This window comes from Macaca thibetana, chromosome 20 (genome assembly GCF_024542745.1).
Source record: "Macaca thibetana thibetana isolate TM-01 chromosome 20, ASM2454274v1, whole genome shotgun sequence".
Taxonomy (NCBI): domain Eukaryota; kingdom Metazoa; phylum Chordata; class Mammalia; order Primates; family Cercopithecidae; genus Macaca; species Macaca thibetana.
The window spans coordinates 4,997,474-5,022,782 of NC_065597.1; the positions used below are offsets into that span (position 1 = coordinate 4,997,474).

The 25,309-nt window shown below is 36.0% G+C and overlaps 1 protein-coding gene across 2 annotated transcripts in view; it reads right to left on the minus strand.

The window, feature by feature from the left end:
• Positions 1–25,309, minus strand: part of CDH8 (cadherin 8) — a 387,040-nt gene that overhangs the window by 181,869 nt on the left and 179,862 nt on the right. The window lies entirely within an intron of this gene.

The following is a 25,309-nucleotide window of genomic DNA, read 5'->3' on the forward strand; positions in this document are numbered from 1 at the left end:
GTCTGTCTTTTTTCATAAATGGTCAAGCAGGAGTAGTGTCCATGTCCCTAGCATGCTTATGGTCACACATTGTCAACACTCAGCAACATGTTCAGAAGCTCGCATAAGTTTAAGCTTCCATTACACCAATGTGGTGACAAGTTAGGGGTTTCAAGTTTGGGAGAAGCCATACGATAAAATGCTTTCTTTTGAAGCAATTAGTAAAATTCTTGATGTGGATATTTGATAAATAACCTCACAATAACTTAGAAAACAACTTAGATCATTTTTTCCAGCATAGAAATTCAAGGATAAGACTGTTAAGTTGATAAAATTATCTGATCACATCTTTTATTTTTGACTTTTATAAATTTCCAACAGTAATGGTTCTAGGATTTAGATTTAGACCCTTTCATAATCAGCTAGCCTTGGACTAACAAGAGAACATCCCTCGGACAAACCTTTTTCCTTGAAAATGGGGGGTTATAACATTTTGTAATTTTGAAAAGGAAAAATCACACTTGGTGTTCAGGGGTACCCAGCCCTCCTGGAGTCTCAGTAGCTTAAGCTGCATAGCATTTCCAGATGAGGGAATGCAAACGATTATACATTAGAAGTTTCCCTGGAATTTCATTTTGAAAATTCAAGCAAATAAGACAATTCAACTAATGAGAACCCTCCATTCTCCAGGAAGTTAATTCAATGGAAATTTGAACCTGGCACTGGGGAGTAGAAGAAGATTAGGGGGTGAATTCTAGTAGAAGAATTACGAGGAAAAGGAGGATCATCTTGTTTGAAACCAACATTCATTACCTTGCTGTGAACAGACTGATGTGTTTGATTCTCCTGTATTTAAGACATGATTTTATCTTTATGTTATTCAATCAAATCGAGATTTTCCTGGTTCAGGAGTTTAAGAATTTAAATCCTAGACTGGCCTAAGTTCCTCTCAGTGCTCAACAGCTGTTTCTTATGTCTCATCATCCAGGGAGTACTTCTGATTAGAATCCAGCTTCAGTCATCTCAAAAACATTAAACTTGTGTGTGTGTTCTTTTTTCTTCCCATTGTCTTTGGCGTTATCATTTGAGAAGCATTTTGTATCCGTCACGAAGATTTCTTTTTATAATTTCTGTGATATCACCAGATTGAGAGGCTTCACAAGAAAGGCAAGGGGATGCTGATTGACTCTTTTGTCATTTTGAAGGCTGATTACTGTAATTCACTCTTCACGGGTCTCCCAGATTGTGCTGTTCAAAGATTGCAGTTGATATAAAATGCTGTGCTAGACTCCTCTTTTGAATAAGACTTGTTGAACACATTATCCTAGTTATGAAACCACTAGCTTTGTTATCCCCAAAAACCCTTTCCAATTCAATATGCAATTATCATTTTATTATCTGTGAAAAGGGGTCTTTTACTTATGAGGTTAAGTGATGAAAGGTTATAAGAGACAATCTTTTATAAGTGGGGGGGTCATGTACTGCACCCACACTTTCTGCTAGCTATGTGATTTATACTACATGCTACCAGTTATGAAGAATAAAGTATATATAACCGGACATACTTCCACACACGCCCACCTTACCACTGAATAACAGAATCACAACAATGTCAAGCTTGCACAGATATACCGCAAAGGAAAAAATGCAACACTTAGATAAACACATTAGAAAATAATTCGGACTCCATAAGGCTCAAAGAAAACAGCATTTCCCTTTCTTTGCGACTAATAATTTATGATTTAGATAGATAAGGGAGATGTTATAGAGGAAGACAGATAGATAGATAGATAGATAGATAGATAGATAGATAGATAGACAGAGAAATAGAGAGATAGACAGATAAATAGACATATAGATAGATTGGCCTGAATTTGGAGAAACTGTATCGCCTCTTACACATTTCTCATGCTTTTTAAAAATATAACAGCCCATTTGGAAATACAACTTATCAAGCGAATCAGCAATCGAAAGCTCGTTTACACATTTTGACCAGTACTTTTTAAACTAAGAACTTATTCTAAGAAAATCATAAATTTTATTTTCTCCTGGTTACTCATATTTTTAGTTTTAGATGTTCACTTTTCTGTACAATATTTTTTAAAAGAAAAGCAATTTAAATAATAACAAGAAAAATATTAAGGTAGTGGTTAAGGTTATAGAGATCAAAGGCATACAATATTAAGCAGACATTAAAAACTGTTACAAAGAGCCTATTAAAAATGATTACATTATAATAATTTTTAATATTATTTTAAATTATATATGTCATGATTAGCCTCCATTATATTGTGCATATAAAACCTTGGAAATAAATACACCCAAAGATAGCTTGATGTGTTTTAGTGCAGGCACTGAAAGTGTCCCTCCCATATTTCTCAGCTGTTTATAACAAAAAGCACAGATCTGTGCTTAGAGAATGGGCTCTGGAGTTAGCTAGAAGAGAAATTATTTTTGTAGAACTATTACCAGCCATGTGATCTTGGGCAGGTCGCTGAAATTCCCAGAGGCTCACTGATCTCATACACAAAATGTTATTAATTGAATTGCAATCAAGAATTTAGACTCAGTATTATTGTTTGGTATTATTACATGATAAGTAAAAAGGCAAATGTTTTATTTTCCACATTTTACATATAATATTATATATACACACAGTATATATATTTTATAAACATACACATATACATATGCACACTTATAGCTGTAAATATATACATATAAATGTAGATAAATTTTGTATTTCTTTGTATAAATATATACATTCATATATGATATATAGATTCATACATATGTAAATACATGCATGTTTTCTACTTAGGTTTTATAAATGTATACAAGCATACATATATACATATGTCAAATGAAATTTAGGTATTAATTCAGTGGTTATGATAATCAGCAAATATTTATGCTATTTTTAAAATTAGAAACAAAGTTTATATTCAGAAAACCTACTACAAGGTGTGAACAGCTCTCACCAGTTTCAAAAAGGTAATGCTTCCACAGTGATTTCCAGGTAACAAAGTGATTTTTCTCTTATTCAAATCTTTACTTGACTTGTCCCCAAACATCTTTTACTGTAGCATTCTACACAGCATATGCCTTTGATTTTCCAAACACTTCCCTTTCTTTGGATTTGCCATATACTTGGTTCCTCCACAATTTTGTGTGGATAATACAGTCTAGAACACCCTTACTCTTTCCTGGACCTCCTAAAATTCCATGCATCCTTTCAGTCCCAGCTCTGGTGTTTCAGCTGCCAAGAAGTCTTTCCAAGTAGGACTAATTGCTCTCTTCCTTTTGATTGTATGCACCTTTGCTAGAAACTTCCTCATAGCATTTGTTTTTATGTTTCTTTCCATTTCACCACCTCCTCTATTTCAACCTATCCTGCTAGCAAATTAATGGGTATGAAAGTCATGTCACAATTATCCTTGTATGCCCAGAACCTAATGTAATCCCTGGCACATAATAGGTTATTCAACAAATGTAAGAGGGATGAAAATACTACAAGAGAAAAAGAGAGGATAGGGGAGAATGAAGGTGGAAGAAGAAAGAGAGAGGAAAAAATGGTAATTGAAGCTTGCTGGTTCAGGGCCTCAGCCTTGAAGCATGCAACCACTTGAAAAATATTAGTAATTGCCATGTCTCCAGGGACTGGAGACATCCAGATATTGTCACACAATCACAGAGCCACTAAGTGTGTGTGTCTGGTGTGAGGGTTGGGGGTGTGTGTGGCAGTATTCGACTTCAAGTCTTACTGCTTTAAGGCTCAAGGGCTACTTCATTCCATCACAGCCTGAGTCATATCTTCAGGTTATACTGGTTTGCCAGAAGAAGGACATAGCACCACAATTAATGCTAGTGAGGTGTGTGTGTTTTATAAACTGAAGAACACAGGGTTCTCATTGTTTCTGTAGATATTTTATTCATTCCATAATTGACATCTGAAGTATTAATTAAATGTCTCAATATAAATTCGTAGGGCAGTGTTCTAATATTTCATATATTCTCAGGAATACTCAAAAAAGGGTGGTGCTGATGAGCTATGTATCCTAGAAATATTTCATGAATATAATTACTTGGGGATGAATTCATGAAAAAACAATTTATTTGATATACATGCTTTATCAATGAATGATGTTCTGGTGTTACTTGGTATTTTTGAAGTTTCATAATTATTTATTTCTCTTGGCACATATATAGTTATGACATGCAAATTCTCCTATAAGAGTTGATAGGAAAACAATTCATTTTCCACAGGCGAAAATGTATTATCACATGAAGGTTAGGAATTCAGAATATGACCTGGCAATGAGAAAGGTCTTGGACAAGGTCCCACAGCCTGCAGCTGTGGGGTCCAAATCTTGGTCTTTAGCATCTTAATTATAAAATATTTTTTAATTTGCCTAGAAACTTCATGTCTGATAAAAAGAACGTAGAAAATAACATACTCTCCTTTGCCAAAAAATATCTCTGCAGAATGCTTAGTAAGATATTTGTCCAACAATCGCCTTCTATGCTATCCCAGCATCTTAATATGAGTCTGTTTAACAGTCATGGCTCTGTCATATAGGTTTTATATGTTAACATCTATATTCCCTGCCCTATTTATGCTTGGAAATTGTTGCTATAGAACAGCAGGCTTGAAAGCTTTAAATCAGACCGCTGAGGATCATTCCACTATCTGAATGTGTAAAAATTACTTCCTTACATGTGAATTTCCTGTTTTATAATGTAGCAGATTCTTAGACTAAAAAAACTACAACTTCTTAATTATCCTCCTGTGTAGATCGCAGTCATCTCTATATCCATATCCATATGGAATAACATATGAAATCCCTGCAAGTGAATTAACTATTATATCCCATCTCTATATTTTTACTCCCAACATGCATAGTGACTTCGTATAGACTGTTACTTCTGTAGCTCTCGGATTCCCTGTTAAATAATTCTCCGTAGGCCACCATTTCCAGTACCAACATATGGCTAGCCAATGACTGATGCTACCTAAATTGCCAATTTAGAGTTACATTGAAATACTTCCAATTATTCCTATTCAGAATTAAGGTGAAGTTTCTTTTTTCCTAAATGAAAACATTTCCAGAGGCTCTTCAATCAAGTGGAATTATTTCTGTGAAGAACATGATGGCACTATTCTTTCCTTAAGCCATAATTCCAATAACTAATTATACATATAATAAGTATGGGTGGTTTAAAAAAGCAAAGTGAAAGTCACTACAAAATTGGATGCTTTCTCCTAGCAATTCAGAACTTAAGCAGAAGAGAAGAGCAGAGTTGTAGAGAGAATGGGGCACTGGTCCTGGAGTTACCTACTAAGAAATGGAGCCAGAATTCAGACCTGAATCTAAATACAATTTAGTGACAATTTTCAATTCTTAGAACCTCAGTCTCCTCATCCATAAAACAGATATAGAAATACCCACCTGAGACTTACAAAATAGCACCTGACATCATTTGCAGAGTGTAATAGGTACTCAAAACAAATTTTAATTGAATTAATGTTATCTCCAAATGTTAATGTGGTCCTAATGCCTGTCATGCTTCAAAGGCCTAGATATCAATCAGACATACTATGTCTGTATATATGACTGTATATATAGTATATATGACTGGTATACTATGTGTATCAGACATAGTATATCTGATTGAGCAATCCGACATGATCAATCATGGCATGTCATACTGATCATGGCCCACCACCACGCACAAGTAATACAAGTAGTGCTTTAGGAGCCCAGGTTTGATATGACACAATGGGTTGGATTTATTGCTTTTTCACTTCCAGTTGCTGTAAACAGCCTGGGAAATTTTCTTAACCTCTCTGAGTCCCTGATTCTTCTTCTGCTATATGAAGACAGTGCTTACTCAAAAATATTTTTAAAAGATAATTATTAAAGATAAACACATTAAAAACTATTTACTCAATAATAATATAAAATAATAATTAGCTGATCAATACTAGGATGACAACAACAATAACTACTACTACTACAACCCCTAAGACTACATTATTGGTGTAATTGCATAACTCTGACTGCACAAAGCTGTACAGACAGGGACAATAATTGCTTCCATTGCTTTAAAACAGGGCAGAAAAGCACAACTATTTCAATGAGAGATCTTTGACCAGGGAGGGAGTGTCTTCATTTAATTACGGTAGCAGTCACAGTGACCATCGAACATAGACTGATGACTTGTCTAAGTTCCCCTCAAAGTAGGACTCAGAAGCTAGACTGAGATATATATATATATATACTTTCCAGGGCTTTCTACCACTGTCATGCTTCTCCTGGTTTTTCTTTGTCAGCCAAAGAGGCTTATAAAACACTGAGATACACAAAAGTGAAAGGTGTTCAAGTACTGAGCGGAGTTACATGCTAGAGGCACTTAAAATTCTGACGACTTGATTCTTTCACAGTAATTCAAAGGACACAGATCTCACAACTAACCCCGGATAATCTTCTCACCACTCCTTTTGTTCCTTTCAAGCCAATACCCTCCTTGACCCTTTTGTTGCATTCCACAAGTTCTGTTTTTGAAATCCTCCTACATTCTTCTTTGGGGGTGCAGGCTCTTTCTTCACAGTGCAGTGACTTGCCTCTTTCCTCACATTTATCTCTGAAAATAGAATTTCCCTCCTCCTCCTCCTCCCCTTATGCCTCTTCTCAGACAATGCTGCTGCTGGATTCCTCCTTCATCAGATCACTGTCTGTGCAAGACATAGCATCAGCTGTTGGCTCAACACTGCACCTCGTTTTCCCTTTTGCTTATAATCACCGGTTCTCATTTTGCATTTTTTCTCTATGTTTTTATATTTTCCAAAAGAATGTATTTGTACTCATGTAGTCAACACTTTTCAGCTCCCATTCCTACACCTAAGAGGGTGGGTGGTACATAAAATCTTGGGTTCTATTTTATACGGATTAAGGAAAAGAAGCGGGATGGACACACTTAGCCACTGAGAAGGAATGAGTCCATCATTCTGTAAGTGTTTATCAAGCACCTACTGCATATCAAACACTGTTTCAGATACTAAGGATACAGTGAAAAAGACAGAGAAGAAAGCTGGCTTCATAATCTCTATATTCTAAGTGTGGAGGCAGGGGACTATATTGCAAGTCGCACAGGTGTATGAAACACAGCAAATGGTCACCACAATGTATTGGCTTTCTGGTTCCAGCCTTTCCCTTTATAAAACAGAAAGAGTGATATGTGCAGACAAAATAAGACAAATATGTGTAATCTGCAGGAGCCATTCATTACTAGTGGTCCTTATGCACATAGACCACATTTTAACTACACTTAGCTCAGGCTGTTTGGGAAACTTGCAATCTAGGTGTGATTATGTCCCAAGATAAAGAGGCAAGCAGAGGGGAATAGATCTCTATGTCCCTCCAGGACAGAGATAATTAGATCTGTATAAACAAGAGGCTGAGTCTGACCTTCCTTGCAGGGAAGCCGGAGGCAAAAAACACTTAGAACAGAAAGTGAGGTTGATGCTCCAGTTAATAGAGAGTTACTAAACAGAGGGTTAGTAAGAGCAGGTTGTTACAGGTCTATTGTACCCTTAGTGACAGTTGTCAAAATACATCACAGCAGTGTTTCTCCAAATACATTAAGTGGCTTGTGCTTTTTATTCTTTATATTAAAATTAACTCTATAACAAATAGGTAATCTTATTTATCCTTCTCTAGATTTTTAAAGATTATATGACTCTCCCTTGCCTTACACTTCCTGATTCTTATCAGTCTCTTCTCACTCTCCATTGCCTCCTTGCAGTGTGTGCCCTTTCTTTGAATGTTTTTGTTCCAATGAATCTAAGGGAAGATACACATTATAGGAAAACATATTTGGCATGTGAATGCATGAATAAGTGGATATTGAAGTTCTACCTTTCCTAACTGTCTGCTTCCTTGAATTCAACTCAATAAACACTCACTGATTACCTCCTATTTGTCAAGCTTTAGGCTTGGTGGGTAGAGGGGGGTCTCCGTAAGATTCTCTGCAGCAAAGATACCCACTGTTGATAAAAGACTGGTTCCCTCAAACTCTTCGTTGTTCATGGTAATTACAGAACCTGAGGTTTATCTGTTTATGTTTTCTGGTTTTGTGCTTCTTACAACACAAAGAATGCAAGTCCCTCATTGATTTCTGAGAAACTTGCAGCCATTACTAGCACATGACATTTTATGCTGTGTAATGCTGAACAAAATACCATCTCTATAAGTAACCTATATACGTGCATATAAGTTCAACAAATAAAAGAAAAAATCACTGTGTGCAGACAAAACAATTGTGGGCTAGAACAAAAGCATAAATGTGTCTTCAAATCTGACATTTATGTTTTGGGTAACTTTGAATAAGTCACTAATCCTTTCTCATCATGAAGTCCCTGACTTGTTAAATGAAAAACACTAATCTTTTGTCACTAAAATGATCAAGAGATTAAATCAGGAAATGCATGTAAGGTTGACTGAAATATATACTTTTCCTGCTTCTTGAAAGTACAGCATAATAAGTGACTTACTCCAAGTCACAATGCTAGTAAATGATGTTGGAATCTAGAATATTCTAACTTTAATTAAAATAGCTCTCTCCTCAAGCAATAGTGTAATTCTTTGTACATCCTCACTGAAAAAATACATTTCCTGAGATCCCATAGAACACATCAAAATATATTGTGTCATAGACAGGCAGATTTTACTGATGATTATCAAGATCTTTAACTTTTTTTTTTTTTCGTTTCTCTTTTGCTGGGAATTGTTGCCATGTGATGGCTCCAAAGGGTTCATAAAAAAGGATGAGTTTGAGTCCTTTGTAGGGACTTGGATGCAGCTGGAATCCATCATTCTTAGCAAACTATCACAAGAACAGAAAACCAAACACCGCATGTTCTCACTCATAGGTGGGAACTGAACAATGAGATCACTCGGACTCAGGAAGGGGAACATCACACACCGGGGCCTATCATGGGGAGTGGGGAGGGGGGAGGGGGGAGGGATTGCATTGGGAGTTATACCTGATGTAAATGACGAGTTGATGGGTGCAGCACAGCAACATGGCACAAGTATACATATGTAACAAACCTTCACGTTATGCACATGTACCCTACAACTTAAAGTATAATAATAATAAATAAATTTAAAAAAAAAAGAAAAAAAAAAAGAGGATGTTGTTGATTCTTTCTGAACCTATCAATCAGCCATCGTTCCCATAGCTGTTTGTCTTATTATTTCATGTTCCCAATGTGTGAATGTAGTTTTATTGTATTTGTTTTATATATTTAGAGGAAAATACAAAATAAGCCTGAAGATCTTCATGTATGCAAATGATCTGATATGGTGAAGGAATTCTAGGTTTCCATTTCGACTGTGAGTAGACTTAGTATCCAAAGAAATCTTAGGTGAGTAAATCAGCCAGATGATAAATGAATTAAGCTTTCTTTCATAATGGTTTTTCATACTTGTGCTACCTCTGTCAAATACTCCAAACTTAACTCTGATTTCTTAGCGCCCCATGGCAGGGAAAGAGAAGTGAAGTCATGTTGTCACCTTCCACCCTCCTTAATTCCCCAACTTTGCATAAGGGTAGATAATGTGATTCCAATTAACGGCCATGGAGAGAGCACTTTTAATGAGATAGGCACTAAGGGTTGGAGATACAAAGACAGATGAGGTGTAGTTCTCTAGATCTGAAACAGCTCACAGTTCAAATGATAAGGCAAGTGTGAGCAACTGCTGCTAAAAGGCAAATTTCTCCCCTCCCATTCTGGACCTTACTATTCTGTCTTGCTTCACTCTGTTATAACAATCACGACACCAAATTTATTTTCTAGATGTGCTTTTGTTCTTAATTTTTGCATCTACCTTGCCCGCCCTTCTTTGTCAAAATTTGCCACGGCTTTGAGCATTCTCTTTCCTATAAAGGTATTCCTGTCCATCTTCCCACACTAAAATATATGACTAATGCCTTGTTTACTCCCCTGAGCACTTTGATAAATACCGTAAGACTAGATAAAAGTGATTTTCATCTTTCCGCATTGCAAAAGATCAGTCCTAAACTTAGAATCCCAACAGCTACTATATCCCAGGCACACATCATAGACAGTGTGACTATCAGCAAGTCACTTTGTCTTCCTGATCCTGTCCTCGTTGGTAAAAACATCATTGTAACACCTCTCCTCAAACGTCAAATTATTAATGAGCCAACGCTGACCAACATTTACAAAATAATAACCAATCTCTGTTGGCACTCCTATTCTTCCCGACCCAACCATTGAAGTCTTTGTCCATGTGTATTCTAGTGGGAGTAGACAGACAATAAACTAATTGATTTTTTTGTTGTTGTTTATTGATGCTTACCCAGCCCTTAGAACAATACCTGGCACATAATAGTCTCTTAGTATTTCTAAATATTTTTCAATGGCTCAATGCATGAATACTTTTTTTCCTTTATGAGCTTGTAATAAATTGCTACGGCTAAAAGGAACAAGATCATGTCCTTGACAGGGACATGGATGGAGCTGGAAGACATCATCCTCAGCAAACTGACTCAGGAACAGAAAACCAAACACTACATGTTCTCACTGATAAGTAGGAGCTGAACAATGAGAACACATAGACACAGGGAGGGAAACAAAACACATTGGGGTCTGTCAGGGATTGGAGGGAGGGAGAGCATCAGGATAAATAGCTAATGCACATGGAGCTTAATACCTAGGTGATGGGTTGATAGGTGCAGCAAACCACCATGGCACATATTTACCCATGCAACAAACCTGCATGTCTTGCACATGTATCCCAGAACTTAAAATAAAATAACATTTTTTTAAAAATAAAGAAAAAATAAAAGAAATAAATTTAAATAAAATAAAATAAAATATGTAGTCCATCAGTTACAGGGGGAAAAAATTGTTATGGCTGAATAGTACTCCACTGTTTATATCTACTACATTTTCTTTGTCCATTCGTCTATTAATGGACACTTGGGTTGTTTCCAAATTTTAGCTATTGTAAACCGTGCTCCAACAAACATAGGAGTGCTAATATTCCTTCGATATACTTATTTCCTTTCTTTTGGGAATATACCCAGCAGTAGGATAGCTGGATCAGACGGTAGCTCAATTTTTCGTTGTTTGAGAAACCTCCAAACCGTTCTCCACAGGGGTTGTACTAATTTACATTTCCACCAGTAGCGTACTATTCAGCCATAAAAAAAGAATGAGATCCTGTCATTGGCAACAACATAGATGTAACTGGAGATCATTATGTTAAGTAAAATAAGGCAGGCACAGAAAGACAAACATCACATGTTCTCAGTTATTTGTGGAATCTACAAATCAAAACAATTGAACCCATGAACAGAAATGGTTACCAGAGGCTGGGAAAGGTAGTGAGGGGCTGGGGAGGGAGTGGGGATTGTTAATGTCTAAAAAATAAGTTGAAAAAATAAGTAAGACTTACTATTTGATAGTACAATAGAGTGACTATAATCAATAATAATAACTGAATTGTACATTTTAAAATAAAGAGTGTAAGTGGATTGTTTGTAACTCAAAGGATAAATGCTTGAGGGGATGTATACCCCATTCTCCATGATGTGCTTATTTTACTTACATCCCTGTATCAAAACACCTCATATATCCAATAAATATACTCACCTACTATATGTACCCATGAAATTTTAAATAATAAGAAGAAAATAAAAATTTAAAAAGAAGTTGCCCCATCAAAAAATAAAGAAATTTTTACTTTATTTTTATTTACTTATTTATTTATTTATTTTTTTGGAGATGGAGTCTTGCTCTGTCACCCAGGCTGGAGTGCAGTGGCATGATCTCGGCTCACTGCAAGAGACGCCTCCCAGGTTCACACCATTCTCCTGCCTCAGCCTTTTTTTTTTTTTTTTTTTTTTGTATTTTTAGTAGAGACGGGGTTTCACCATTTTAGCCAGGATGGTCTTGATCTCCTGACCTCATCATCTGCCCGCCTCGGCCTCCCAAAGTGCTGGGATTACAGCCGTGAGCCACCACGTCCAGCCAGAAACTTTTATGGTTTTTATGTTTGCTCCCTCTTCAACTCATGTTGAAATTTAGATGTCATTGTAACGGTATTAAGAATTAGGACATTTAGGAGGTGATTAGACCATGAGGTCTCTGCTCCCAGGAAAGAATAAATGCCATTATCACAGGAATTGGTTGTTTATAAAAAGATGAGTTTCACCCTGTTTTGTCTCTCCCTCTTGCCCTCCCTTCACCCCTTTGCCAACTATGTCTTATGCAGCAACAAGGCCCTCACCAGATGCTGCCACCTAGATCTTGGACTTCCCAGCCTCCAGAACTGTGAACAAATAAACTTTTGTTTATTACAAATTATCCAGTCTGTGGTATTCTGTTATAGAAGCACACAATAGATGAAGACAGAAGTTCTATATGAAAACAAACATATACAAATAGTGACTCCCTTCAGACCTCTTCTGAAGATGCATAGAGGATTAGAGCTGACTTTTCCTCCCTCTTCACCTCTAAGATAGAAAACTCTGGCTACAGAATACTTAAGAGCCAGAGCAGTACTGCCCTACTTAACAGGGAGCTAGGTAGTGTCATTAATTTATGACTATGAAACATTCTGAATACCTTAGGATCAAATTACTGTTGTGCTTATTCTCGCTCTTACATAAATATTTGCACATGTGAAAATTCAGCACCTTGACATTTACTGAAATGATTGCATGGAAAAATGAGGCAAATTGACTCAGAGACAGGTGTTGGCAGTCAGCACAGTGGAAAACAGCCCTTTGTCAAAGTAACAACCATACGTGGTGTAGCAAACGTTCAGAAACCAGGACCTACTGGAGGTGGATGGGCTAAAAGGTGGCTCTAAAATGACACTTACTTTCAGCTGCTGTGGGTCTGAACCCACAGCCTGGACCCGCTGGTCCTGTACTTTATACTCTAGGGCTGCTCCACCAAGATAATAAGGCTGGTATTTGTTTTGTGTATTAAATGTAAACAAGACTCAATTTTCCACCCTAAATCGTTTTCAAGTCAATGTCTTATGTTACCAACAATTTTCAGTTACAATGTGACTCAGAATTGAGAGATGCGGGATTCAAGACAGTAATATTTGGCTAATGCCCTTCAGTGAAATTTCTCACTTTGGCGGGAAAGGAACTCAAGTAGCTGAGTGGAAATCATCTATGGGGTGCTTTGAATATCTCAACTTGAACCCTATAAGATGCTCTGGAAATGAGCTGTGATCTTGCATCCTTAGAGATAAAGAAATGGAATCTCGGGGATATGGAATATCTTGGTCAAGGTCATGCAACTAGGAAATGTTAGGGAGAGAAGCGAAACCTAACTCTGACTCCAAAGTTCACACTCAGAACTTTACATACCAAGTTGTCTCCCCTGAAATTCCAAACCACATTGCTTCAGACTTGAATCCTCTCTCTCTCAGAAACAGTGACGACCACTCAGAGGCTCAGCTTTGTTTATTTTGTTTTGTTGTGTTTTGTTTTTGAAAGTTTATATGTAAAACAGAGCGTTTGCTTGGCTTATTCCCTTCAGCCAATTTTTCAGTTACTTTAGGTGACAGTCCTCAATAACCATTTTCCAGGGCATAGGAGTCACATTACTTTAGAGTTCAAGTAAAATGTAAATAAGGCAATTCCCATTTTTAAATGCACTTTCTCCAAGTCTGTTTTCCAATGTTATAGAAAATGATGTGATCTCAGAATAGATTTCATTATGATGATTCTAATATTTGATTATTGCAATTTAGTATATAACTCATGGATAGAAAATGAAACTTGATGGATCAGGGTGGGTTCCTTTCTTCTAACTATTATAAGATAACTAAGGAAAGTTACATATAGTGAGAAAAAGCACACAACCTGTAGCACATCAATAATCAGTTTATCGATATCGGATCAATAACAATCTTGTACAGTTATGCCATAAGGGAAAGACTTTAAAAGTATGACTTTGTAAAGTTGGCAAAACCTTGTTGTTAAGAATGCCACTTTGATATCAAGTCAGATTTAAACTCAAATGAATTGACTAAAGTCATACAGAGAGCAACGTTAACTGTATAAGAACTGTATGGGGTCACTTCTTTCCTTGACCCCATTTGGCAAAGGAAAAACTAAGGTCTAGCAAGTTTCACTCCCAGCTACTTCAATTACCAAATGTTTTCACCAGCTCTACTTTCCCCTGACACATAGTAAGTCTTTTCTATTATTACAATTGGTGTCTGGGATTGCTCATTTATACTCTGCTGAGAGTGAAAGCAAGAAAATAAAATCTGCTGTTTGTTTCACTTTGTAAACACAGTTATTTATTATTATTTTCATTTACAGCTCATGAATGCATTTGTTCATAAACAGCACAATTAGGCAATCTCAATTTCTGTCTTTAAAGATCCTCAGGTGTCAGAGTGCAAAGGTGGCTTCTAAGATAGATAATACCACAGCAACAATATTAAAGTTAATGGAATGGAAGGAAAGTTCCAATAGTGCTCTGTCACACACAATAAAACTTTACCGCACATGAAAACTACTTTTAAAGAAACTCTACAGATACGTAAAAAAAAAAAAAAAAAAGAAAAAAGAAAAGAAAAAATCTATCTAAGTATAGCTATGCTTGCATTCACCAACCAGTTCAACCCTGTCAACCTTCTGAACACTATAATCTCTAATTTACTAAATTCCAAATTTCTGATCCTCATGGTGATATAAAACGGCCTAGCTCATAATAAAACTATCACACTTAAGATTCTGAATGGCAAATTACACATAATCACAAATTGTAAAATGGTTCTAGGATAGTCCTTAAATCACTTTTCTAGCTTCTCCTTTGTTTTATTTATATAGCCATATGCGCCTTACTTTCTGCCCATGAGAGCTCAAAAACTGTGTCTTTTTCACTTATTTGAAACATAGTACCAGACCCATAGGAGTTTCAAAAATGGACTTACTCTGCAAATATCTATTTTAAAAGAATGTGTATAAAATCTATTTATTTTCGTATTATAACCACGCAATTTTCTAATTGTAAGGGGAAAAAAAGTAAGCCTAAAGATCAGTACTTAAATTCAAAATTACTTTTAAATTAGAGTTTTACTCCAAGTGGAAAGTCTCACAGCTTTTTAAGGAACGAAGGACTGATTCCCTTGAGACTGAATATTCTTTGTAAGTGACTCCAATTTGAACTCCTGTACCCAACATTCCTGAATCATCCACATCCAGATGAATTGAAACTTTAATTCAAGAATGTTCTGTTAATTTTCCACTTTCTTTTCATAAAATCAAAATAAAATCATTGAAATAATAATAAATTAATGATCTCATTGCCTTATATGTTTCCTTTATGGCACTTTGGACAATAAGCAAGAAAATATCCAATTGGTATGATTTTGGCATAACTTTTTATGATGGCATCCCTCCAGTTCTTTAAGCTCCATCAGGTCCAATGTATTTCTACCCCACACATCTTGTCCCTGAGAGTGGAGATGATTAATAAGTATCTATTCGCTTAATTGAAAATAATTCACTTAATTGAAAATAAAAAATAATAATCTAAATGAGAGCATCAAGGTGTTTAGAGTACCTGTCTTCTTTTCCTTTGTCTGGATTCCTCTACATTTGCAGATAGGAAGCCTAATTCAGCAGAGGTGGAAATGCAACAGATGTGGTCAGAAAACCCAGCCGTGAAGTTTACTACCTGGGTACTTCTCAGAAATTAATTTGCCCAGAGGTTTTATTTCCCTACATGCAAAGTAAGGACCATAACACCCACTTCACATAGTTACTAAGAAAATTATTGAAATGGCCCAAAATTTGTGATCAATAAATGGTAACTACCTTCCCCTTAATTTTTGGAACAAAATAAAACAGACTGGGATACTCAAGAGTTACATTCCACTGTCATAAATGAGAAGTCATTGCTTCTAGAAGGGAAGAAGAGACACAAAACATCTAAAGAGAACACAGTGGTGAAATGTTATGAGCTAGTCCTATGTAGAACTTACAGGTACATCTTTATGTTCCTGGTCTGTTATCAACAATCTCATAGCTACTTTTTGTTCCCTAATAATCAGATGCTGGGATATATTGAATATTACAAAAGATATATTCTAAGTTTTTAGGAAGCATCCATTTTTGAAATCCAGCATCTCCTGGGATCTGAAATTGAACATATCAAAATCCTCTGAAAAAGCCCATTTTCTAACCATGTTCATTCTGGATTTAACTGTCTATGTTTGTTTGCTCATTGAGACATATTATTTGAACAACTATCATGAGGTGGGCCTGGTGCTAAGCCCTACAATGCACAGAGAGATAGTTACATTTCACATGAACTATCCAGGATCCATGTCCATATGGCACAAACTCTTTTTAAAAAACACAAAAACAATATTTTTGGCACAAAAAGAGAAATCATGGCCTCATGTTTTAGTCCAGAGAAAATTATTTCATAGGGATGTTTCTGAAATTTGACTTTATGAGGAAACAAATTGAGTATCTGCCTCTTCCTTCTACCTCCGCCCTCTTAGTGGATTCCTACTCATGCATGAGAGACTAACTTTGGCTTGAAGAAAAGTCGTCTCCAAGGTTAATTAACTCCCTTCTCTAACCTTTCAATCTTTATACATATATATATGTAATTAATATATAAAATTAACTAATTATGGGAGGTGGTGGAGACGTATGATGTTTAACTCTCTGTTAAACAAGAATATTAGATAATCCTTCTCTTTGGGAGTTACACCTAAAGTTACTTTTGCCATAACATTTAAAGCAATTACTGAGCACTGGAGATTTCTGAAGGAATATATTCAATGTGGTCTTAAGTGCTCAGGATGCAGTTAGGTTATAGGAATGGGACGGAGGGAACTACAACAATAAACATAAAAGATTACTGCCTATATCTATCATTCAATCAATCTATCTGTCTGTCTGTCTATATCTATCATCTATACTACACACACACACACACACATACACACAGTTTTAGCGTATAAGGAGTTATTACAAATTAATGTCTCTTGGATATGGGTTAATCTTTGATGCCCTTAGATAAACATGTTTTCCTATAAAATTAATGAAAACAAATCTTTGTTGTTCTTCACCAAATCGTTTTGAAGTAGTCATATGAAACTCGGAGCTAGATTTCCAAGGTCAAAAATTACATCACTATAGGAATCAAATATACAATTTAATTCTGCAAGGACATGATACATAGCAAGCTGAGAAAAAATCCTGATCCTACCCAGTGTGTTCACACTGGACGAATGCCACTGGGGAATAAATTTTTGCTTTTGCTTCCACCTAAACCCATCCCAACGCATCCCAGGGTGACATCAAGTGTTACATACTGAGGTGGCTGTGTAGTTCATAGTCTTGTTATCCAGCATGCACATATGCGGACCTTGCTTTCTCCAAAGAGACATTTCTTTGACTCTAGCTATGATCAGCATTGGAAAGCTCCTTGTGAACTTAAAAAATGGTTTGTCCAAAGGTGCAAGTAACACAACCGTCAAACCACTTCAAGCTTACCCAAGTACTGTTCTATGTGCTTGGGGGGGATTATTTTAATAATCGTAAAACAATTAGTATAACCTCAGCCCCTAGTTCATATATTATATCTCCCACAGAAGACACCAAATGGGAAAATAAATGATTGTTAAGTCATTGTGTGTGCACAGCTAGCTGTCCTCTTAACTACAAAATAAGACATAAAAACTGGAGAAGGATGACATTTGTTGGGGGTATACATCTGTATATTTTGAGCAGACTCCTATTAGAAACTTAAAATTACATTTTGTCACCATGATTATCATCATTTATTTTGGGCATTTTGAACAAATCAATCAGATGTAAAGTTAGGTACAAGTAAAATTAGTCACTTTAGATTCTCATTATTCATTCTTCAATGTATTAATTCACTAATTTGCCCAACAAATATTTATTGCAAACTATATGTACCAAGACTTTGACACCTGTTTGGCATTGGCCATATCATTTAACCTCAAAGATCCTCATAGTCTTTATCTTTAATAAGATATGTTAAAATAGCTACTTTACTTGACATGGGGATGAACTAAGAGTACAAGAAAAGACACTGGAGACACTGGCCACCAGCACAGTTTGTTGCTGGCTACAATTTTTATTGTAATATTGATTCTTCTATCTGAAATGTAAAGAACATAATAAAGGCAAGTGTCTTTCTCCATACTCTCTTTTGTCCTAAAACAATAATAGAATCACAAGATATTATTCTCCTTCTCTTTAGTTGCTCAGAATGTGTGTATGTGTGTGTGGTGTGTGTTTGAAAGACCTATCTCCCACCTGTCTTCTTACTCCAAAAATATAGAAATCTATGCCCATTACTGTGTTTAAAAAAAAAAAAAAAAAGGAAATTGGATGAAGAGTACATTAGAAGGAAACCCCACAGGTGACAAAAACCACTCTTTGGCTTCCTCCCAAGTCCTCCTGTCTATTGGCCTTGTGCCTAATATTTACAGGGAGAACTCCTGTGCTATGCCAAGAGGCTTACAAGGGACTCCACAAGTAACAGAAGAAGCCACCCTTGTGCCTCTCCACTCCTGGCTTCCCACTTCACGAGAGGGCATAATTTGGAGGGGGTGTGTGATTTTTGTAAAGTGAATCAGCTGTGGAATTGGTAGAGATACCTCATCTTTCAATCAGCACTTGGCATAGAAAGTGGTTCTAGGTCCCCTTTGATGTAAGTCTCGCAGCGATGGTCAAGAAACTTCCCTCCACTGCAGGTCACTCCTGCCTTTCAAACTTTCAACTCCAAATCCAGCAGTTTTAGTGAAAACAGGTGGCTTGTGTGGAACACAGCCGAAGGACTTTTTTACCTATCACCAATGCAAAAGCTTTTGGTTCTTCTAAGTGAAAATGTCCTATCACAAATATCACATTTTGTTTCATTAAACACAAACAAAAATAGCAAAAGTAATGATATTAATGATATCCTTAATTTGTGAAGATCAAAAGCAAAAGATGGGACATATATTTTTTCAATATCATGAATGATTAGAAGACAGTGTTGGTATCAGTGCTTTTAAAAATTGGGTAATGAAGAATTATGTACAGATGGACTTATCTACTGTGTTAGTCTATTTTGTGTTGCTATAAAGGAATACCTGAGACTGAGTAATTTACAAAGAAAAGAGGCTTATTTGACTCATGGTTCTACAAACTCTACAAGCATGATACAGCATCTGCTCAGCTTCTGGTGAGGAAGCTTTTACCCATGGCAGAAGGTGAAGGAGGAGCAAGGCATGTCACATGGCAAGAGAGGGAGCAAGAAAGAGAGAGGGAGGTACCAGGCTCCTTTAAATAACCAGCTCTTGCATGAACTAATAGAATGAGAATTCGCTCATTACTGAGGGGAGGGCACCAAATCATTCATAAGGGATCTGCCCCCAAGACCCAAATACCTCTCAGTAGGCCTCACTTCCAACATTGGAGGTCACATTTCAACATAAGACTAGGAGGGGACAAAAAATAATAATAAAATCAAATAAAAATAAAAATTGGGTACTTAAGTCACAAGAAGTGACAGCACACATCCAAAGTCAGATAGAAATTAGTTAGGTTTGAATTTCTAAATTGCAGATCAAGTTTATTATATATTGAAAAATTATTCAAGTAAAATCTTCTAATGCAATTGAGGAAGTGAAAACTATTTAATTTCTCAATATCACTCTGATCACCAATTTATCTTTTCCCCTGAGCACATAGCCCTTTGATTTCCTCATGCCATAAGACCTTATTTAATAGCTCCCCTTACCCCACGTTTTCATTTCGTAAACTACCACTAGTTTTTCAGGACACATTCTCTGTTATCACTACTCTAAAAAATACTTTCTTGGTCTTCACACATGTTCGCTAAGTTGGCATTGTTCTCCATCCCTATGTCATGAACCTTATATTATATGTAGTATTTATCATACACAGTATTTCAATCTTAGTGCCTACAACATGGCAGCATGTAGATAGAGACTAAGTATTGAATAATGTGAAATATGAAGACATTCCCACCTATAAATGTATATCCCCACATTGTTCATCTGCCTGAGTTTATCTCAGTACCTACCCCTTCTCAAATGTCTTCACTAATCAAGTTCTTTAGCCAGTCCTCTTGGCAGTGGAAATTATAATCTATGCAATCCTGATTAAAAGGAGGCCCTGTGTGTAAGCAATTTATCATTTTGACTCAGAAGGCACAAAAAGGACTCAATTCCATGAAGGCATTCCATGAAGACTCCATGTATTACCTTGATTTTTCTAAGAAAGAACCATTCATTACATGGATTTTTTTTTTTCCCAAGGAGTATTTCTCACTTAGCTCATTTTTACAGGTTCCACAGAGACAAATGTTATTCGTAGCCAATGAAGAAATATGGTCTGAGTTTCAAAACAAAAAAAGGTCAATGAATTAACTTAGTTTATTTTTAAGCAGGTCATTTTTCATACTGTCTCTTGCCTGGAGCAAAGTTTAGACTGTTCTGAAACTTTACCCTGGTCTCTTTAGATAATTAAGCATTTATTATTCACTTGCCTTGCATTTTATTTAGACTTTCCATCTTCAGTCACCTAGGATGGACTGCAACTGTTTTCTCACTGCTGTCCTCAAATTAGTGCCTTTTAAATAAATGCCACATTTCTCCTTGTCTGTGCCCAAAATATTACAAGCAAACATATGGTATTGGGGGTGGCAGGGAGGGGAAAACAAAAAAAAAAAACATTTTTAGAATAAAAATAAACTATTTTCAGCCCTTTGAAGAACCATAATAAAAACTATTCGCAAGAATGACAATTCATTTTACAATTACTACTGCCTTCCATTTTCTCTGATGCTACACTGCCTCCTACGCCTATGGATAGAGTAGGTCTGAACCTGCTGCCAAGTTCTTTAGGTCTCTTTTCAAACCAATGTCATTCCCTGGTATGAACTATACTGCTTGGAAGTTAAGTGGGAGCAAGCGAGAATGTCAAAAATTGAGGTATGGGATCAGACAGATTCACCTTGAATCCTGCTTCAAATACCTTGGGCAAGAAACATAGCAAGTCAAACTCGGTTCTCTCGTCAGTAAAAGTGAGATGACACTGATACCTACCTCAAAATATGGTGTGGAAAAAATTAAATTAAATTCACTAACATATGCAAACCCATTGTTAGCACAATGGCAAGAACATAGTAAGAGTTCAATAAATGAGGTTCTCGTTCTGTTGTTTTTATTCTTCCTGTTATGATTTGACAGAGGAATTTATCTAAAGGTGAGAAAGACATTTTACTTCATTCTCTCTGAAACACAGTTCTGTCATTTGCAAAATGGAGACAGAAATTCTTCACTCCACAGTTTGGTTTAGTGTTTTGTCAAACCTAAAAGACTGTATGCACACAATGATTTGGCTTTCTATTGTTGCTGTTATTATTAGCAGCAGTAGTAGTACCATCACAGTGACCTCTGGAATAGGAAGATATACTAATAACCATTCTTCTTTGTTTAGTGGTCCCAGAACCTTTCTATCTCCTTGTGTGATCTAGAAGCAAATCTAAGCAGGAGTTTATTATGGTCTCAAGGCTCATTTTTGCAAGTACTAGAATAGCATTGTGTTGCCTAGACACTTAAAACATAGTATGGGATTTGGAAAAAGCATGAATGCTAGCCCTAAATGAATTTCAAACAAAACAATCATATCTGAGATTAATATGGTGTTCTTTCCATCAGAGAAACAGATAGAAGTATAGACTAGATACCAAGCTCTATTCCCTAGATGTTTCCTCTTACATCTTCTCTACGAATTGTGGCAAGATTTTCTCTTTCTATTAATTTGCACTTTCTTCCTCCTTTCCTTTATCCTTCCTGCTTCTTTTGCACATCCTTCCCTGCCTTCCCTTCCTCCAGCTCTCCCTGACTCTGCCCTTCCTTCCTTCCTCCCTCCCTCCGTCTCTCTCTTCCTTCATTCCTTCCTTCCCTCTTTCCTTCTTTCCCTCATTCCATCCTTCACTACTTACTGAAGGACTTCTAGGTGCCAGACACCTATGCATAGGGATGCATAGATTTGCAAAATCAACAAATCATACAATCCCCATTCTTTCCTGGACCTGGCACTCTAGCATGGTAATTAACTTTAAAAATATAAACAAGTCAATAAACAAGAAAACCCTGATTTTGTTAAAGCTCAAAGAAGAAAATAAAGAACAAACGGCCTCTCTCTCTGTGCTCTTAAGCTGATAACTGAAACAACAGAAGAAGCTCGCTCTGATATGTTGTGGCAACAGAAAATAATTCCATGAAGTGAAATGCAACAAGCAAGGGGAGAGGAGAACTTATCTGTTCCAAATTCCAGAGTTCTGTTTTTGGCATTCTTGGCATGAATAAAACAAGATACACACAAGATTTATTGTCTCATGTCTTGGTTTATTTTTTGTTGTTGAAAACATGATAACATCAGAGATGAGCTGACCGTGGTCAATGGACAATCTTCTTTATAAAAAGTATGAATATGACTACCTTATGTAACCTGGTGAGGGAGTGTTCACTGCCACAATACTGATCATTTTAGCTACAGATTGACCCTTGATAGTATGCCGGAATCCTGGTGTAAAAAGGAACTGAAGGTTGGTCCCACATAAGTGGTGATGTGTAATGGTATTCAGCCAACATTTTCCAACCCGTCTATGCTGGGTCACTTCCTAAAGTAATGTACAGACCTATCATGTAAAGAACCATCTTCTTAGGCACTCACAGAGGTGTGTGGGTCTTAGGTAATGAGTCTGCTCATCCGTGACATTTTCTTTCTTTTTCTAGAATTCGGATTCTTGGGTCAAAATTAGTAGCCATTCTTAATGTTTTTGATCCATAGCATGCATTTAAAAAATCAATGTATATATTACTATTCCCACTATTAGTTTATTCACCAAGTACTTGCTATTGCTGCATATTATAGTTTTTAACATCATATTTGCTACATTTATAGAATCAAAAGTTGTTTTCTTCATGTACACGTGTGTATGTATACATAAATATATGTATATATTTATATATACACGTATACCTGTATATACATGTATGTGTGTATATACACATGCACATTCATATACATGTGCATATATGTATATACCCATATGTGTGTATATGCGTGTGTATATGTATATACGTATGCACACACACACACACACATTGTGGAAGGCACAGAAACCCACCATTTGGATTTTCCTGCCAAAGGATTAATTTAAGGATTTGCATGCAGTTATCTGAGACCCTGCGGCTGAAGTACCTTAGGATTGACCTCAGGATCCAAGCCAAGACCCTGCTCTTCCCAGGCACATCCCAACCAATGACTGAGCATGGTGGGTTTATTAAAGCCTGGCCATTTATGTGCAACACGGGACTCCTTTTAAGAGTAATCTTTGCTCCAGGGATCCCATTGGTTTGGCCAAGATGTTGTCAGATGTACATTGCCTTATACTGCTTTTTCTCCTCTTTCATTGCATGGGTAGAAGATCTGCATTTGATAAGAGGAACTTCCATGCCCAAATCGGCTTCATACCTCTTTCATTTTTCACAGTCATAGACCCCTAATAAGCCATTGGCACTCCTATCTCTGTCTCCGCATTCTATTTTCCAAAGGGCCCAACTAATACATATCTTTTGGTCACCACAAGGGGTGTTTGCTTTCCACATGCTTACAGAATTTAAACTCCAGTTATTCACAGCCATTGCCTCTTTTTTTCTCATTTTTCTAATAAAACACGTTCAGCAATGTCCTTAATCTATATCTGCATAGCTTGTATATCCTCCTTTAAAACACACACACACTTGTATCAGACTCAATTTATTTTTTTTTAAAGAGAGAAGTCCTCAAAGGTAGACTCTAATTTAGATTCTTAGGGACAACGAACACTTTCTGCTTTCATTTGAACACACTCAAGCATAATTTTGCAGACATTTGCCCAAAAATGTTTACATTCCACTCATACATATTTATGTTTCATCTAAAGAACTTAGTCTGACTTTTATTGATTATTGAATTTAACTTCTATTTTTATTTGCATTGTATCTGCCTTACTTAAAAACCTCAACTTCATTTACCCAACATTTATGAAGAAAGGATTATGTGAATTAGTCAAGTGTCATTTCTCTCCATTACATTATCCACTATAGTGCCAAATAAACTTCCTAAAATATAAATCAGACAATTTTGATATCTGTCAGATTGGAAGTGAGAAAACTAAAATGAGTTTGTGTTGATATAGATACACATTATGCTGAGTAAAAATGTAAATATTAAATGTTGCTGACAACAGTTAATTAAACAAATAGCAATCTATATCACTGAGACCTAAAATTGTCCAAATCCTCTCACTTAGTAGGGGGCTTTTATTATACCTCATACTAATTTATTCCTAAGAAACAAATTATTTAAATGACATTACCATGCTAACTTTATTTATAGTGGAAAAAAAAATCTGTCTTTTGAAATGGATTGTGAGATACCTGTAGACTGAAATTTGCCTTTGTGATTTTTTTTCTCCCTATATTTAGTCCAGTGCCTGGCACATGGTGACTGTTCAATAGATATTTTCTGGATTAGTGTCTATTTTGTACTGGGAATGGTGAACAAAAAGACCCAATTTATAATACCACTGGATATAGAAGAAAATATACAAAAAAGGTATTGCTTTTTAAACAATAATTGTTCTTAATAATAGTTTTTAAATGCACTACAACAAAACCTCATAGGATTTACAAGTCAGACAAAATATATTTGATCTCTTAATATACTGTTAAATTTAACAATTAAAAACATATATCTTCATTTATAAAAAACTTATTTTTAAAAAGCTATTTTTTTAAGCCTGGTTTAAAAAGGCTGTTTGTTTGTTTCTTTGATAACTTACTTCATGGCTTATAAGATCTGTGCCACCAGATCACAGGGTATTAGCTGGATTTAATATTGACCACAATAATATCTTCATACAAGCTCTGATGGATAGATATAAGCATTGTGTTTTACAAGGAGGAATCTGGTAGCAAATGTAATAATATCTAAAATGCACTGAATGACTACCACATGCCATGCACTGTGTGTTTGGTATTTATTGTTGTATCTGATCTTCATCACAATATTATGTAGTACGTTCCATACCCATTTTACAGATGTGCAAATTGCAACTTAGATACTTTTCAAGTATCACACAGCCAATAAGCAACCGAATTTTTACTTAAATCTACTATTTAAGTTTGTCTGATATATAAGCACA